This window comes from Parasteatoda tepidariorum, chromosome 2, assembly GCF_043381705.1.
Source record: "Parasteatoda tepidariorum isolate YZ-2023 chromosome 2, CAS_Ptep_4.0, whole genome shotgun sequence".
Taxonomy (NCBI): domain Eukaryota; kingdom Metazoa; phylum Arthropoda; class Arachnida; order Araneae; family Theridiidae; genus Parasteatoda; species Parasteatoda tepidariorum.
In genome coordinates, this window is record NC_092205.1 from 52435996 (window position 1) to 52456424 (window position 20429).

Genomic DNA, 20429 nt, shown 5'->3' on the forward strand with positions numbered 1-20429 from the left:
ATTGTAACAATAAGTAAAGGGACGATTGTAACAGCTGAAAATAAATAATCTTATGTTTACAAACCATTACTTAACTCTTTAAGAACCACCAATAGTTTCCTATATCATTTATATTATGTTGCATGTGCATTATTTTATTTGTCACCTTTCACAGCATAAATTAAAATTTTTAACCCCTTAAAGTTAAAAGTTTAACCCTTTAGGTCTCTGCTCATTATTATTTTTACTCCTAAAATATCACTACTATTTTGATCAATAAAAAAATATATCACAACTATGATAATATGTATAATTAACTATGTTTTAGTTGAATTTATGAACTGTTACAATTGACCCCGTAAGTGGGGACAATTGTAACAAGTGCACGACTGTCAAAAATTGTTAATAACTAATATAATAACATTTAAAATAAGGTATTTATTTTTTTTTCTAGTAGAGGATAGTCTACTTTACTCGTCTGTCAATTAATACTAATAATATATTGGATTTTTTGTTAGTTAAAAATAGTTAAGTAGAAAATGTTACAATTGACCCCACTCTCCCCTACTATAGTGATACATTTGGCTATTTTTAAAACTGCACAAATATTCAGCAAGTTTCAATACCGATGCTGTGGAAATATGAACCTAACAGTCCCTCGAAAGGATATCAGAGAAAATTACTTGATAGTGGTAAATTGTGACTATCACGATTTGGTTGTAAGCAATAGCCAAGTGAGATTGAATGCAGTTAATTCTTATTCTGATGGGATGAACTTCAAGAAAGTAGTTTGTTTAATTTAATAACGAAAATCTTAAGGGAAAAGCGAAAAAGGATAATAGATAAAAATAAATTGAAAATTATATTAGTTGTATTTTGTGCTGATATACGTCTTTCAATTTAGTGCATGGTTTCATGCATGGTGCATGGTATAGTGCATGTTGTGCAGCACTGATTTATTGTTATCTTTTTTCTTTTTATTCACCTCGTACGAAAAACAATTATTCAGCTAGTATAACATAATTATTTGATGAGTGGAATAAATAAATATAGCAATAAGAAAAACAGTTGGTGGAATAATACGTCTTATACAAGCATCACATTGTATGAAATAATTTATTAAAACTTCTTAACTATTTCAGCTTTCAAATTACGCATTTTTATTAAGAGGCTCTATCTTTCAATTCTTAAACTCCCACATTATATTTTATAGATTGCAGTGAAAAGTTCTGTTAACATCCGTTTGTGTAATATAATTTATAATGCATTAATTTTGTCAGCAAAATAATGCAGAAGAATGAAGAGATCAATAAAAATTGAAACATTTAAAGTCATTTTATGTAAGTTATTATTTCTACAGCATTAGTAAAGTCACTCTTGCTACAATCACGTAAGCCCTAAGTTTCCCTTAATTTTAAGCTTTAAATCATAAAAATATTCTACTTTGCAACAATTTTTTCAATGCTGTGTAATCAACCGAATGCCATTATTATTCCTTTAATCAAGTTCAAAAATAACATTAGATATTGAAATAAAATAATGCAGAGGAACGTAGATATTAGTAAGAAATCAAAATATTAAAAGTTATTTTATGTAAGTTATTATATCTACAATATTAATAAAGTTACTATTTCTGCAATCAAATAAGACTGAAATTTCGATTAATTTTAAATTTTCAAACATAAAAATATTCTACTTTGCAACAATTTTTTCAATACTTTGCAATCAACCGAATGCCATTATTATTCCTTTAATCAAGTTCAAAAATAACATTAGATATTGAAATAAAATAATGCAGAGGAGCGTAGATATTAGTAAGAAATCAAAATATTAAAAGTTATTTTATGTAAGTTATTATGTCTACAATATTAATAAAGTTACTATTTCTGCAATCAAATAAGACTGAAATTTTGATTAATTTTAAATTTTCAAACATAAAAATATTCTACTTTGCAACAATTTTTTCAATACTTTGCAATCAACCGAATGCCATTATTATTCCTTTAATCAAGTTCAAAAACAACATTAGATATAAAAATAAAATAATACAGAGGAGCGTAGAAATTAGTAAGAAATTAAAATATTTAAAGTTACTTTATGTAAGTTATTATATCCACAATATTAATAAAGTTCCATTTCTACAATGAAATAAGACCTAAATTTTGTTTAATTTTAAGCTTTAAACCATAAAAATATTCTACTTTACAACAATTTTTCGATGTTTTGCAATCAACCGAATGTCAGTATTATTCCCTTAATCCAATTCAAAGCAAATATTAGATATAGAAACAAAATTATACAGAGGAGCGTAGAAATTAGTAAGACATTAAAATATTAAAAGTTATTTTATGTAAGTCATTATATCGGCAATATTAGTAAAGTTATTATTTATACAAACAAAAAGTCTTAAATTTTCTTTAATTTTAAGCTGTAAACCATAAAAAATACTCTACTTTGCAGCAATTTTTTAATGCTTTGCCGAATGTCATTATTATCCCCCTAATCAACTTCAAAACCAACATTTGTTATAGAAATAAAATTATACCGAGAAGTGCAGAAATTAGTAAAAAATTAAAATATTGAAAGTTATTTTATGTAATTTATTATATCTACAATATTAGTAATGTTACTCTTTCTACAATCAAATAAGTCCGAAATTTCCTTTAATTTTAAGCTTTAAACCATAAAAATATTCTACTTTGCAACAATTTTTTCAATGCTTTGCAATCAACCGAATGTCATTGTTATTCCCTTAGTCAAATTCAAAACAGCATTAGATATAGAAATAAAATTATACTGTAATTAGTAAGAAATTAAAATATAAAAAGTTATTTTATGTAAGTTATTATATTTAAGTTATTATATCTACAATATTAATAAAGTCACTATTTCTACATTCTAATAAGACCTAAATTTTGCTTAATTTAAATTTTCAAGCATAAAAAGATTCTACTTTGCAACAATCTTTTCAATGCTTTGCAAACAACCGAATGTCATTATTTTCCCCTTTCCCTTATTTTTTCCTTCTCAAAGCGACATTAGATGTAAGAAATAAAATTTGAATGAGAGCGCTTCGAATGTGCGCAATGGTCAGCAGATTTGATAGAAGAGGGCGCGCAATTTGAGTTCACCCCCCTCATAATTATCATGATGGGAGAGCAGAACGCCCACGCAAAACTCTCATCTTCTATATAGTGTATCCCCCGCCAAAGGGATCGACACTATCCGCCTTCATCATTGACTTGACGATACACTTTGACGACATAGGTAAGTGAACATTCTTTTATTATCAATTCTTAAAATAAATTTCCACAAATTTTTTCGAAAGAATTATACTATGCAATACCAACTTCTTTCGAAAGTTTGAAAGTTTTAAAATTTACGTTTTTAAATTTATTGACTTTAAAGTGTTTAAACTAAATTAAATAATTCATTTTAAAAAAAGATAGTTTTTTTAAAAAGTAATTAATTATTTTAATATATGAATTAGTTATTTTCAAAAAATTATAATATTTAATTTTAATTCCTTTTTTCAAAGAAGAAAGAGAGGAGAAGGTTTCTTTTTCAAAAGCATATCTGTTTTGCCGTTTAAGGTAAAATGTTGACAATTGTTTTGTGCTATCAACCAAAACTGCATGTTTGAATTTACATATTAACTGTATATTTTTTTAAAAATTATGCACGATATCGATTTTTTCTTATTCAAAAGTTATGGCTAAAACATTTAAAAAAATATTTCATGCATCCTTGATTTCATTAAATTAAAATCGTTCGAAATGTCTATTACTAAAAATAAATTATTAATTTTACCATATTCTGGTAGTTTTAACCTTACTTTTTTTCTTAGTCGAAAAATAGCGGGATATCTTGGGAAATTCATTACAAGAGATACAGTGCCTACACGATACTAAATATAGTTTTTTTTTCATTCCAAAAATTTAAAATTTATTTTTGTTAATATGCAAAAAAAACACTATAAAAATGTTATCAATTTTGATAATTTCATTTAATTATATTTTTTATCCTTTTGTCAAATCCCCACTTATGAGTCGCAAATATTTGAGCTAGAAATGTAACGTAGTATGTTATAGGTTCTTATGTTTCTGCTTTACATTGTTTACATTAATTTTTTTCAGAAAATATTTAACAAGTTAAATAATTTAGTTATACAATTTAAATGTTGTTATTGCTTAACAACTCACTTTTTAGTAATCGACAATTCAAATGATTTTTATTTAATACTTTTCACATTTTCCTTTTTTCAAGAAGAAAGAAGGAAACAAAAAGAGGAGAAATTTTGTTTCCGGGAGCATCCATTATACAATTTAAAGAAAAAATTTTGACAATATTTTGAGCTATCACCCAAATCTGTATGTTTGAATTTATATATTTAATTTATATTTTTGGAAAAAATTATGCACAGTATTGATTTTTCTTCTTATGGTTAAAACGCAAAAAAAAAAAAAAAAAATTTCATGCATCATAAATATGTTTAAATTAAAATCGTTCGAAGTGTCAATAACAAAAATATAAATTACTAACTTTACAATATTCTGGTAGTTTCAACCATAATTTTTCTTCTCAGTGGGATAATAAAAGGAAATCTTAGAAATCTCAATAAGAAATCTTGGTAAATTCATTAGATGACTGCACATGTGTATATGATACAAAATATAATTTTTTGTCATTCCGAAAATTTAAAATTTATTTTTATTTATATACAAAAACAAATTTTAAAAAGGTTATTAACTTTGGATAGTTTCTATTGAATAATATTTTTATTCTTTTGTCGAATTCATACTGTATATTTCTCAAATAATTGAGCTAGAAAACTAATGCAGTATTTTATAGGTTCTTAATTGAGCTAGAAAACTAATGCAGTATTTTATAGGTTCTTAAGTTTCTGCTATACGTCGTCCACGTTAACTCTTTTTCTGAAATTTTTTTAACTTATTTAATAATTTCGTTATCTACTTTAAATATTGTTATTGTTCAATAATTTATTTTTTAGTAATTGACATTTTAAATGATTTAATTCTTTTTGTGTTTTCTTTTCAAAAAAAAATGAACGAAACAAAAGATAAAAGAAAATTTGTTTTTCAGGAGCATCTATTTATCTGTTTTGCAATTAAAAATTTTTTTGATAATTTGTTGTGCTATTTGCAAAAAATGCATATTTCAATTTATGTATTTATGTATTATTTTTGGCAAAAATTATTCACGGTATTGATATTTCTTTTCATTTAAAAGTTAAGGTTAAAATGCTAAAAAATATTCTGTGCCTTAAAAATTTGTTTAAATTAAAATCTTTCGAAATCTCAGTTACTAAAAAATATATTAATAAACAATAACAACATTTAAAGTATACAACAAAATTACTTAATTATTCTAAAGAAGATTTGCGTGAATAATGTATAACAGAAACATGTGACTCTATAAAATACTGCATTACATTTCTAGCTGAATTATTTGAGAAACATGAGTGTAAATTAGACGAAAGAAAAAAATATATTCTTATGAAAATTATCCAAAGTTAACAAAATTTTGTGATTTTTTTTGTATATTGGCAAAAATAAGTTTCAAATTTTTGTGAATGGCAAAAAATTATCTTTATTGCATATGTGCAATGTGCAGTGTTTCTTCGAATAAATTCTATATGCAGAGTGATTTTCAAGATAATAACTGAGAAAAGCATTTAAACTATCAGAACAAAAAATGCCAGATAAAACGACCAGAATATGGTAATATTTACCTTGTTTCTAGCGTCACCACACCAGAAATCGCAATAATTTTTATCGAAATGCTTTGGTACAATTTTAGTAAAATTAACAATAAAGTATAGTTTTATAATATGTCATAAAATGTGTTAAATGCGGTAAAGTTTGATATTTATATGATATATATTAGAGCATGGCATAAAAATCATTTATTCGATTAAATTTACTTTTCTGTTCTGTAATTTTTACTAAATATGTGGTATTAAGAAATATAATTTAAAAAACCAAAGTTTCTTTTAAACCATTTCTATATAAACAAGAAAGAAAAAAAAACAAATGAATGGTTTGAATATCATATATTATGGTTTTAGTAACCAGAATTATGTTGTTGTTTTTTTTACTAGAAAAGTCATAACCATGCAGTACGCTAATTTATCGATTTTTTTTCTCCGTGTAGAGTATAATGAAGGTACTTAAAATGTATAACTCAATTTTAATGGATTGCCTCAAATTTAAGTAATTGGTAAGTTATACGTATGGACTTGTTTGATAAGTGTCATAAAATATGAATTTAGTTCAACTGTATCTGATATAAATGGTGTCTCATTTATTTTCGGAAAAATTAAATTGACAAATGACGCTGTAACTATCTTCTATCTATCTATATTATATAAAACGCTAATACGTACGTATGTAACAATGAAACCGATGATATTTCTTTTCTCGCGTTGGCAACAGTTTTCATTTTTAATTGATTGGATTCGGCGCGCAAGAGCACGTAGTGAGCATCATATGGCTAATCTATGTTACATAAAACGCTAATACGTTTTAATTGATAGGCTTCGGCGCGCAAGAGCACGTAGTGAGCATCATATGNNAACCTGTACATTTCAATATTAATTTGAAATTGCAAACAGTTCACATATTTTTCTTAATCACACTATTCTAAATTTCAGTTGTTGAGAAAAGTAACTGTTGTAAGTTTTGTTTTAAAGTCTTTCCCACCAGAGGGCTAAAACCATGTGTTGTAAAACAATATGAAATAGTACTGAACGCCGGATGTAAAGCATCGGCTTCGATGAAGATAATTTTGTGAGAATGTTTTTGATAATTCGGTGAGAATTCACCCGATTAGACATTTGATGCTCACGACGTGCTCTTGCGCTCCGAAGCCTATCAATTAAAACGTATTAGCGTTTTATATAATATAGCTTAGCCATATGATGCTCACTACGTGCTCTTGCGCGCCGAATCCTATCAATTAAAAATGAAAACTGTTGCCAACGCGAGAAAAGAAATATCATCGGTTTTATTGATACATACGTATTAGCGTTTTATATAATATAGATAGATTCCTGGTCTGTTAAGCCTAGTTCAAATTAGTCTTAATATTCTCTCTATGCTACGCTTACGTTTGATTTACAAACTAATTTTATATTAAGAATTTGTACATGTATTTAACCTAAGTTACTAATTCTTGCTTTATATTGTCTCGTATAAAATAACTTTACTCTATCTTTTGTGTATCACATCTTACTGTAATTATAAATTTTACTGATACTGAATTGCAAACATGATTGAGTTTTGTGCTACGGAATTGCAAACGAGGTATTTGGTTACTGTTACTTTAAAACAAGTAATGCAAAAAAACATTCTAGGTGTTTCACAACATCAGGAATTATCCTTGGGTTTTAAGCGTAGTGGAACATCACTTTGGGGTAAAGCTGTACTACTAAATTGCAAACATGACTGAGGTTAATGCTACTGAATTGCAAACATGGTAGTTGGTTGCGGTTACTTTACAAAAAGTAGTGTAAAGAACATTCTAGGTGCTTCACTACAATAGGCATCATCCTTGGGTTTTAGCGTTGTAAAACACCACTTTGGGGTAAAGCAGTGCTACTGAATCGCAAACATGACTGAGTTTAATGCTACTGAATTGCAAACATGGTAGTTGGTTGCGGTTACTTTACAAAAAGTAGTGTAAAGAACATTCTAGGTGTTTCACTACAATAGGCATCATCCTTGGGTTTTAGCGTAGTAAAACACCACTTTGGGGTAAAGCAGTGCTACTGAATCGCAAACATGACTGAGTTTAATGCTACTGAATTGCAAACATGGTAGTTGGTTGCGGTTACTTTACAAAAAATAGTGTAAAGAGCATTCTAGGTGTTTCACTACAATAGGCATCATCCTTGGGTTTTAATCGCAGTGAAATACCACATTGGGGTAAAACAGTGCTACTGAATTGCAAACATGACTGAGTTTAGTGCTACTGAATTGTAGACATGGTGGTTGGTTTTAGTTACTTTGCAACAAGTAGTTCAAAAACATTCTAGGTGGTTCACAACATCAGGAATTTCCTTGGTTTTTAAGCGTATTGAAAGACCACTTTAGGGTAAAGCAGTGCTGCTGAATTGCAAACATGTCTGAGTTTAGTGCAACTGAATTTTAAACATGACTGAGTTTGTTGTTGTTGTTCCTTATTCTCCAATTGTCTGACGGAGTCAGACAAGATCCAATAGGTTGTTGACCCTCAAAATGTCGATGACAAGAAGTGGAGTAGGGTATAAGTCCTCCTTGGAAAGGCCCAAGTAGTCAAGGATATGTTCGGCAGAGGCCTGCTGGGCTTCACATTTGGAGCAAACTGCATAAGTCTTTCTTCCTTCAAAGTACGAGAGACTATTCGTGTGTCCACTTGCCATTCTGGAAATTGCTGTTTGAGACGCTCTATCACCTATAAGAACAAGTGAAGAGCCCGGTTCCTTGGCCGCATACCAGTTATGAAAGGGGGGGGGGGATTCTCCACTTTTTTGATAGATGGCTTTTGATTTTGGACTGATTCTCTGAGTAGGTAAGGGCTGAGGACGAAAGTGTTGAATGACTACAGCCCTCTGACTGAGTTTAGTGCTACTGAATTGCAAACATGGTGTTTGGTTGCGGTTATTTTATAACAAGTAGTGTAAGAAACATTCTAGGTGTTTTACAACATCAGGAATCATCCTTGGGTATTAAGCGTAGTGAAACACCACTTTGGGGTAAAGTAATGGGTTTGTTTTGGTGTTCGAATGCAAGAATTTTTTTTTAGTGCGAAACATTATGAAATGCTCATTTTTATTCGTATTTCTGGCTATATGGGAGAACCAAAAAGCTCGGTATTTTTTACCGAAGAGCTTTGGTTATGATTCAGGTGATATTAACAATAAAATATGATTTTAAATTGCGATAAAATTCGATAAATGTAGTAAAATTTGGTAATTTTACCATGGTACCTTAAAGTATGGTATAAAAACTATAGATTCGGTCAAATTTACTATTCAGTTTTTGTATTTTTCACAAAATGTGTGGTAATAAGAACTATAATTTTGAAAACTGGAATTTTCGGGGAACCGTTACTATATGAAAAGAAAAATTACCAAATAAATGGTTTAAGTACCGCATATTTTTGTTATGTTCACCAAAAATATGCTGTTGTTTTCTTTTTAACCAAAGATGTCATTACTGAGCTGAAATTTAACTATTTTTTGCAGGCTATAAGAATAAACAATTGAAAGCAACTTAAATTGTTAAATACATGGTATGAAAAAGCGCATAATTAGTGCTAAAATAAAGTCTGTAGGAAGTTAAAATTACATTAGAAAGGATGAAATTTAAACAATACCAGAAAAGGAATTCTTCCAATAAAAAATATTAAAAACAATTGAGAAATAATAGCAAAAAATAAAAAAAAATAGTTGTGAAAGAAAAATGTATGCTCTAAGACAAATTTATTTATGATATGAACCGTTTTAGAGACTATTTTAATTATTAATCTAATCGTAATTAAAATTATTAACAACATCATAGAAGGAAAGAAAAATAATATTAATTACGAGAGCTTAACGAGCACTTGAGGGTGAGCGTTTTCAATACGACTGAATACGAAATTTGTTGTTTCAACTTGATGTATTTCTTTATTCAGCATTTTAAAAAAGGTATAGTTCTACCAATTGATTTAATTCAACTAAAGTCATCATTTAATCATCAATAATCACCATAAATTATGTTTTCTTTCAGTACAGTGATAATTCTATCACCGATGATGGAACAGTATTAATTATTTGTGAATATAATTTATTACTTAATAAATTCATTGAGTAATTGAATAGTGAAATAATTCCGATTCACTTAATAAAATGCATAATATTTACGTTACTAAGATTAGCTTTTATAAAATATGTTTTATGCAGCGGAATAGTTTTAATATTTTATGTTTTTAATTGGATGAGAAGTCTTTGTTAATTCCTAATTTTAATTAAACTTTACGGTGTACTTTTAGATGCAATAAAACTAGATCATTAATTAAATGACATGATTTTATTGCATACACGCCATGAACAAAATGTTCTACTGTTTAAATACAAAAGAAAGTACAAAAACGAGCTACGTTATAAGTATAAAAAAGAGAAGAAAGTACAAAAATATTATACGAATAAATATTAAAAATGGAAGAAATTTAAAAAATGAGCTATGGTATAAATACAAAAGTGAAAAGAAAGTACAAAAATGGGATACAGTATATATACGGAAAAAAGAAAGTACAAAAATACGGTACAATATAAACACTTCAAAAATATTACAAAGCTGTGAAAAAAAATTTTAAAATTTTTATTTAAAACCACTTTTTGACACCCATCTCACCGAAATCGTGTGATTTTGTGTTGAACCTTTCGGAAAGTTAAGTTATGACAATTTTTCATCCAGTGAAAAAACCTCATAAATTTTAGTCCTTTGATGCTTATTCTATTCGTATAAAAACATCTTAAAAACAACTAATGTAACTCGTTATATCTAAAAATAAAATATTTAGCCTATATTTCTTCCTCTACTATAAATGTGAAAGGACTCATTTTTAATTGATATTAATTGATTCAACTGATTTATATTAATTGATTCAATTGATATAATTGATTAATTGTTAGGTTCTAAATGCAGCATAATGATTATGTCGTATTAGGAAAAAATATAACATTCTCATTATGGCTACTGCAAAATAGTTCAGTGTAGAATGCTTCAATGAAAAGCAGGTCAAACTTACAATAACCAAATTTAATAATGCAAACAATCAAAACAAGGAATAATGAAGGTGTGATATTTGTTAGACTTTCCCATAAGCCTTCTATTTCAATTCATTGCCTGTCATCCGAGTGACGCATATTCATAAGCATTATGAATAATTACAGCGCCATCTGTTGATCAGGCAGAAATTCATAACATGGGTATTAAATTTCTCAGATCAATTATTTGTGTCTTAATTCTAAATGGGAACATGTTCTATAGATCTATTAAAATCGAAAAAGTAAGGAACAGATATCTTATTAAATCTCAAAATAAATCAGAGGGACCATTTTTCTTTTTCGATTAAAAATTACTCTCGATTATTTTCTATTATATTTATTATCATTAATTAAAATGTATTCATTCATAATGATTGATGATAATGACTCATAATGATTGATTCTATATGATAAAATATAGTGCCTAATTAACAAAAAAGAATGATAAGAATAGGTAAAATCTTAATAAGTTGCATGCCTGTCAAAAGTTAAAACGTAACTCAATATTATAATCCGATGAAGTAAACAATCAAGTTGACGTAAATATTATTTGTTATCGTGTTTACCAAAATAAAATTTAACTCAGTAAACTTGAGAAATCAATAGAAAGTATTAAAAATTAACTTAAGATAAATGAGGATATATTAAGTTATTATCAATCGATTTTTTTGCGCAGAAAAACTTTTAAATTACCTCACTTAATAAAAAGTAACGCTAGAAGACAATTACTATGTTGTTTATCTTAAAATTGGTAATAGAGCTATGTAAAAGCCTTTTAATATAATGTGAAAAAAAGCGTTAATTATTATTATTTTAAAATTAAATTGTCCTCATAGCATAATAATAAACAATGAAAATATATTTTTTGAACTGGGCATTGATTTGTTGCATTTTTTATGTTTTTATATCAAAACGGAGAAACTTTTGACTAGCAATTTAAGTTTCAAAGAGTTTCTTGAACTTTAACTGAAGTGTTTTCGATCTTTCGAAGAAAACTAAAATACTTTTCTTCCACTCACTTTACAGTTTTCCCCAAAAGATGAATTCATTTTTTAGTAAATTTCAAGACTCCGCTTTCATGCATTTCACAATGATTTTTAAAACAATAATAGGTACAAAAATCATCTGTTATAATATAAATAAAATTTTTACAATGATGTTTTAAAAATAATAACTGCTACAAAAACCTTCGGATGTAACACAACAATTTTAAAATGATATTTTAAAATGCTAATAAATATAAAAGTCGTCTGCTCTAACAACAGCAAACTTTTTGCAATGAGGTTTTAAAATAATAATTAATATATTTTGCTTTAACATAAACTTTTTAAAATTAGATTTAAAAAATTGCTGCGAAAGACTTTGGATAGAACGCAATATTTTTAAACTGATATTTTAAAATAATAATTGATACAAAACTCTTTGGTTGTAACGCAAACTTTTTAAAATAATATTTTAAAATGCTAATTAATACAAAAGCCTTTGTTTGTAATACAGACTTTTCAAACGCTACCGGTAAAAAACGATAACGTTTCAATTTATGAACACCCAAAACATAGGTGTCGGTGTTAGAGGCTGCCTTTACGATTTCTTAGTACAGCGAGATAATTGATGCAAACGTATTCTGTTTATTGTAACGCAAACTTTTTAGAATGATAATAGTAATGCATACAAAAGTCGTCTGCTTTAACATAAATTACTTTTTATGACACTTTTTAAAACTAATTACAGATACAAAAGTCGTCCATTTTTACATAAATTAACGAAGAACATAATTAATTCATGAACATTCATGAACATTTTCAAATAAAAGTCATTAAAGCTTAACTCAGTAAACTCTACTAGTAAACATTCACTAAATGTTTACTAGTAGAGTACATCGTATAAATATTATTTGTAATAAACACATTGTGCAACTTTTGTTTTAGAGTCTGAAATGCGTCTTAGAATTAAAAATTTAACATGATATTATTATTAAATTTGTTTTGATTAATTTCGCTTCAAATTTAACTGATAGATAAATGATAGTGAGTAATCTTCCGACGTTATTTTTTTATCCTTAAAGAAAATGCATTCAAAATATTACTAAATTATTTTAGATTTTCTTGATTTAGCAACTATTTTATATAATATATTTTATTATATGTTACATATTATATTTATATATTATATGTTATATATTATGTTTTAAATATTGTATTTTATATATTATTTTATACCATTTATTTTATTGAAAACTTGAGCATTTTTTCAAATAAAATTTTAAAATAATATTGAGATAAAATACGTGGAGAAAAAAATCTGGTAAAATTACAGTACAATGTGGTCTTTTCAATATTGATGACATTTCTGATGAAAGATGAACACAATTCTGGCTAATAAACCCAAAATATGCTATATTAAAATCAATCATTTTGGAAATTTTTCCGCTCACATGGAAATTTTTGTTTTACCAATCATATGTATATAGTTCTTGTAAAAAACGCATTTAGCTAAAAATAAAAAATTTAAAAAAAATACAGATCTGAAAAGTAAATTTATCTCAATAAAGTGTTTCTATGCCATGTTCTGAAGTATCATCATAGACCTTCCAAATTTAACCGCATTTTCCAAATTTTATAACACACACTGGCGGAAAAAAATCAACACCAAGAAGGATTATGCAAGATAAATTAATTTGGCAGGCTTGTTTATACGACTAAAAGAGGATGTCTACTCAAATTTAGTAAGTTTTGCACTAGTTGAGTCACAGTGAACGCGCAAATCTGGGTTACTTTAAATGCGTCTCCAGCAGTTCGCAAGCATTATTTTTTGTTAAATTTTGACATCGTGAATTAAGAATGCCTTTAAGAAGACGAAGAAGCCATTATCAACAGCCCACTGACTATGAACTTGTAATATGTCGTGTAATAAGGCAGCGGGAAGGTTAAATTTCCTTCCGCGATATTGCAGAAAGACTGGGGAGAAACGTATCAACTGTGCATGGTACTATATACCAGAGTTGAACAGCCGACCCAAATTTTGAGTTTACGGCTATCAATGTTCAACTACATAGCCTTGAAATCTTGAGCCCAATCCGGAAGACAAGAGAACTCCTGGATCATTACATCCAGAGGTATTGATTTGTTATGGTAACTTGGAAGACAGATTTAACTTGCATCAGTCTCCATTTAATACACTGGGATTCCTCTGTTGGCTGGATTCGAACTCCCGTTCTCACGAACACGAGTCCAACTCCCTACCAACCAGGATATCCCGGCCCTACTGTGCAGGATTTTATTTTATAACCGTCGTTGAACAGCTGACCCAATATTTTGCGTCTACGACTACTGATGTTCAACTCCGTAGCCTTGTAATTTCAAACCTAAACCAGAAGACAAAGGAACTCCTGAATCAGGTATTGGGAGAAATTTGCCTCCGTGGAGGACTTTTTGATGGAGCTAACCCGCATTTGAGTTACATGGAAAGGAAAGCTATAAAATCCTGGCGGCAAGGAGACTCTAGCACATAATCCGTCAACCACTGAGGATATTTTACGTCAGCACTGTGGTCGATGCGAGCCGGGTGAGGAATTTGTATCAACCGGTCATCACTGGAATTAAAACTTAGCTCACTTCATTGGAAGAAGACGGCTCTATCCTCTTAGCCACCACTGTATGATTGTTAGACTCAATGGTCAAACAGCGGTCTGAATCAAAGATTCGAGCTGCAGTTGGCACTGCAGTGACACAACGTTTACAAATCGGCTACTTTAAGTACAGCTCCAAGCAAGGCGCCTTGTAGCTTGCATTCCTCTCACTCCAAACCACTGCTGTTTACGACAAGAGTGGTGTCGAGTTAGAGCTCACAGGAGGAAAGAGTGGAGATCTATTGTGTTCTCTGATGAAAGTCAGCTTTGCCGTGGTGCGAGTGATAACAGTTTATTGGTTAGAAGGAGGTCAGGGGAGCACTTGCTACCGACATGTCTCCGACCTAGAGATGCTGGACCTACACCTGATTTTATGAACTGGGGAGCAATTTCTTTCGACTACAAATTTGAGCGTCAATCTGGTGATACAACCCGTTTTCTTGTTACTCATGAGCAGTGCTTACACTGCTGTTGTAACCCTACATGCTCTACAGAATGTCGACATGTTGCCTAGACCTGCTAGATCACCAGATCTTTCACCAATTGAACAAGCATTGGACATCATTGGACGACTTCAGCGTCGTTCGCAACCAGCATTAACTATCCCTATATTGACTGACCAAGTACAGCAGGCATGGAACTCCATCCTACAAAATGGCGTACGTCATCTGTACAACACAATGTCTGCCCGTTTGCATGCTTGCATTAAATTTCTGGTGGTTACACTGGTTATTAATGAACCAGTATTTCACATTTGAAATGGTTTTTCTCTTAATTGCATCAACCTGGGATGTTGAAGCTTTGATCAATTAAATATGTTACTCATGCAAACGCATTGCCGAAATTTCATTTCCCTACGATAGTTTTTTCTTGGTGTTTTTTTTTTCCATAAGTGTATTATAAAACCATATTCTAATGAAAACTTGACTAAAACCATTAGTGCCATAGCGAAAGTGCTTTGGAGAAAATACCAAGCTTTTGGTGTCTCCATAGAAGAAGAAATACGGTAAACTTTGCCATATTTTCGTAGTTCAGACTAAAAATTTTTTTCATAGCGATTATTTATTACCAAACATTTTTGTAATGTTTTTTTCTGTTCATTTTTTTATTCTGTTTTTTTTATTATTCTTTTTTTATTCTTGTTGAAAGTTTACAAATCAGCAAATTCATTTATGTAACCCATGCTCACAATTATTCATGCTATCCGTTATTTATTTCAGAATTTGAAAATTATATCAATAAACCAACAATTTGAATTATTTATTTTTTATAATGCAATTATATAATCAATGATAAAGCAAAAATTGTGAAAATATTTGCGAAATTTATAACTTTAAGGTTAAAGGTTAACAATATTATAAAATACATATGATAAAAAACAGACCGATTTTGTTTGTATTTTCAAATTTTTGCAGTAAATCGTAAATGCTAATCTCTATATTATCTGTAATTTAAAGTTTATATCTGCAACTGCATTTTTAGATTTAAAAGGTTATTAAAATATCACTGCTTTTAAGAAATGTTACTAATGAAATCTAAAAAGGAAAATTATTAAAACATTTATAACAATTGATGGTTAATTTTGCCACGTGCCATGTAAAATACTGCTATGTATTTCATTTTGTATATTTTCCTCATTTATGAAGAAAACGTAATTTATTAGTCTTAATGAAAGTGAAATTCAATAAAAAGGGTAAATATAAGTACAGATTTAGAAATATTGCATAGTTTGATTTGTTCACATAAAACAATATATAAAATATAAAATAACTTATATACATATTAAATATACATATAAAATATACAAATAAAATATAAATATAAAATACTGTTATTAATTTTATTTCGTATATCTTTAATTTTTCAAATTATATTTTCATCTTTTATGCACAGAACTTAAGTTATTAGTCGTATTAAGAATGAAATTCAATAAAAAGGGTAAATATATGTAAAGCTTTAAAAATATTTCATGCTTTGATTTGTTTACATAAAATAATATATAAAATATAAAATAACTAATATACATATAAGATATACATATAAAATATACATATTAAACGCCGCTATGCATTTTATTTTATATATCTTAAATTTTGCAAATTATATTTTCATCTTTAATGTAAAAAACTTAATTTACTAGTTTCATTAAAAGTGAAATTCAATAAAAAGGGTAAATATAAGTGCAGCCTTAAAATATTTCATATTTAATATTTGTTCACAAAATCAATTTCTTGAAAGTTGTCGAAACAAAAAGTACTTTTCGGAAACAATGCCTTTAAAATAATCCCTAATAGGAACTTTAGTCAGTTTTCGTTCGAGACAGAGGTAATTGGTTTATATGTTTAAGTGGGCAATCCCATTTTATTAATAGAAAGCTTTAAGAAGTGTTCTTAATGGACAAGATTATATAAAATTATTGTTAACGAAATATATTTTATGGAAGTAATATTTAGAAAAAAATATTTCTGAATTTGTACTCTTTTTTCATTGATCAAGTTTTTTAAAAGTTATATAATTGTTTGCAAAATAACGACTGATTTTCATTTGAAACTTAAGACCGTTACAATTTGCGTAGAAAATTGTAATCAAAGTTATTATTCTTGAAGACATATAATTGCTTAAAAAGTTTCATAAGTTCTATTCCTAGTTATAAGTTTCTATTTCCAAGAACTACTTCGTAAAAAGTTTTTTAATAGTTTATTATTTCGAATTTTTGGAATTTACTTTGGAATTGAAAATTTTCAACTTGAGAAGACATTTCGGAGAATTTTTATAAAAAATTAAATTTTGCTGTGATTGTATTAAGAAATTAAACTACGCTTTAAAAAAATCATCATGTGCTTTAGCAAAAAAATGAAGCCCTATCATCTCCGCCATCACCATGTATGGAAGTTCTACTTAAAATCGAGTTTCAACCAGATCTTTTTTAATTTCTTCGAAAATGTTACGTGTGATTTTCTCTGTTTTTCAGCATTTTTAACAAATTTTAATAATAGAATATCATTTAATAGCTTTATACCTTACAAAAAAAAAAAAAAAAAAAAAAAAAAAAAAAAAATGGCGTCGCTTTAGTAGAATAAGAGGGATAGCGTTTGGTAGCTTTTAGGCTTTCAACGGATTTTTTTTTTCTAAAAAAACTAAACCGATAAATTGATAAATTTATGCATTTAGAAACTTTTGATATATAATTAAAAATGTACATGTAAATGCCCTTAATTTTTTTTTTTAAATTTATATTTATGATTGCTTAAAGTGATGAAAAGTTGATTTGAAAAATGCTGAAAAACTCTCTGAACTTACGCTGTCCCAAAACAAAAATATTTTTCAAAAGTCTAAAAACAGAAAGCTTCATTTTACTAAATTATCTTTAATAAATTCTGATTAAAAACTTATTTTGGTATTATTTTGCTGAAACAGTTTCAAACGTAAATCACGGGGAAAGAATGATTAAGGTCCAAAAATGACAGTAGGATCACCATCCTTACATCATAAGGATTACTACGTTTTAGCAAATAAGTAACGTGGAAAATCTGTTCTCTCCGAGAGTTATTACTAAGAGAATATTGGTTTTGCTGGTAAAAAAACGATTTCAGACCACGTGCCTGTGTAAGATTGGTTCTTGCCCAAACACAACAGCTGCATACTTGCTATATTCACCATCAAAACTTTAAAAAAAATGAGCTGCTGAATTTGTGAAGCCTTTACGGTGGCTTAGAAACAATAGTAAGTCATCAGCTCAGATAAGACAGAGGGAAAATATTCCCCCAAGGAAAACTTTACGATACTAGTGTCTATGCTAAACATCAAGATTTGCAGTTCCTGAAAAATTTTTGAATGAGAAATCTGAATCACAATTTCAAGAAATTTATGAAAACCTCAGTATTTTGAATACACCTCAGAATAACAGACGAAAAGGCGGAAAGAAGAACAAGGAATTTAGAAAACGACGGGAATACTAGTGAGGAAATATTGATTAGGAAGGAATTTTGAGGAAAAAACGATTCTTGCCCAACCCGTTTTTTGAATTTTAATCCTTTTAACCTAGAAATTCTGTAAATTTTATTTTGAAATTTTTGAGGAATGTAAATAAATACTTGTGACACTCATATTTTTTTTTATATTTGTGATTTCAATTGTATGCTTTCTCCTGAAAATTTTCAAACCTAGAAATTCGTTTTTCTCAAAAACAGAGTTCATTGAGATGAATAGTTTTTCCTCCTTAATCTTCAAGGGTTTTTGGCGTACATTGAGATGAATAGTTTTTCCTCCTTAATCTTAAGGGTTTTTGGCGTGCATTGAGATGAATAGTTTTTCCTCCTTAATCTTCAAGGTTTTTTGGCGTGCATTGAGATGAATAGTTTTGCCTCCTTAATCTTAAAGGTTTTTGGCGTGCATTGAGATGAATAGTTTTTCCTCCTTAATCTTCAAGGGTTTTTGGCGTGCATTGAGATGAATAGTTTTTCCTCCTTAATCTTCAAGGGTTTTTGGCGTGCATTGAGATGAATAGTTTTTCCTCCTTAATCTTCAAGGTTTTTTGGCGTGCATTGAGATGAATAGTTTTTCCTCCTTAATCTTCAAGGGTTTTTGGCGTGCATTGAGATGAATAGTTTTTCCTCCTTAATCTTAAAGGTTTTTGGCGTGCATTGAGATGAATAGTTTTTCCTCCTTAATCTTCAAGGGTTTTTGGCGTGCATTGAGATGAATAGTTTTTCCTCCTTAATCTTCAAGGTTTTTTGCGTGCATTGAGATGAATAGTTTTTCCTCCTTAATCTTCAAGGGTTTTTGGCGTGCATTGAGATGAATAGTTTTTCCTCCTTAATCTTCAAGGTTTTTTGCGTGCATTGAGATGAATAGTTTTTCCTCCTTAATCTTCAAGGGTTTTTGGCGTGCATTGAGATGAATAGTTTTTCCTCCTTAATCTTCAAGGAATTTTTACCTGCTTCGAAAATATTGACGAGTACTGTAAATTAAATGAAAATAATTTTGAATTTATATTTTTCTTCATCGTTTACAAATTTTGGACTGTTGAGTTTTGTCTCTCGCAGGGATGTTGCTTCTCAAATGTTGTTTCCAAGACAGTTTGTTAAAGCTTACCCTGTATAAGAAATGTTTTTACTATAATATGCATCATGTGTTATTTTCCATGAAAATTACGAACAAAAAATGATTATGACAATAATATACCAACGAAATTCTCGTTTTTACACACTAAATATTATTTTAAATTTATTTAAATATAAATTTATTGCACCGTGTATCATTGGCTATAAATAAATATATTTATTATATACGAAGTACTTTCAATTCATAAGTTAATAAATTTATTTAATAAATTATTAATTCAGTTAATAAATTCTTAAATATCACTTTTAAATTTTCTATTATTTTATTGATTGAATTAATTTTTGTTTATGGCAGATTAAGAAATTGAAAAGTTGTGCAACAAATATAAAAGTAATAGGTGTATCAAAATAGCAATGCATTTTTCTTTCACCAAACAAAATTATATAATTTAGATAAACTTTTAATTTTATGTAAAAAGTTGCTTTAAAATGGTATGGAAAAACTTTATTGACATAAATGCACTTAGCTTGACTTCTTTTTCATCGTAAATTTATTCATAATTTTTTTGAAACAAAAGGCAATTATGAAAACTTCATCTGGAAAATCTGGAAAAATTACTATACTGTATAGTAATGGCATTTCTGCTAAAAAGTATAGCTCTGGTTAATAAAACCAAAATATGCGGTAGTTAAACCATTCGTTTATTCATTTTTGGGTCCTTATTGTAACGGTTTACCGAAAATTCTGCTTTCAAAATTATAGTTCGTATTATCACACATTTAGAAAAAATACACAACTGAAAAGTAAATTTAATCGAATAAATGGTTGTTGTGTCTTGCTTTTAGGTACCATAATTTACCATAATTACCAAATTTTATCATTTATTAGAAAACCATATTTTATTATTAATTTTACCAAAATCTTTACCAAAGTAGAATTTATTGA

At 28.3% G+C, this 20429-nt stretch overlaps 1 protein-coding gene across 1 annotated transcript in view; it reads left to right on the forward strand.

Annotated features, from left to right (window-relative positions):
- Positions 1-3117: 3117 nt before the first annotated feature.
- LOC107446299 (uncharacterized) overlaps positions 3118-20429 on the forward strand; it is a 40344-nt gene continuing 23032 nt past the window's right edge. Inside the window, exon 1 of the mRNA XM_043041220.2 lies at positions 3118-3246. The gene's annotated coding sequence lies outside the window, so the exon portion shown is untranslated. The remainder of the gene's footprint in view (positions 3247-20429) is intronic.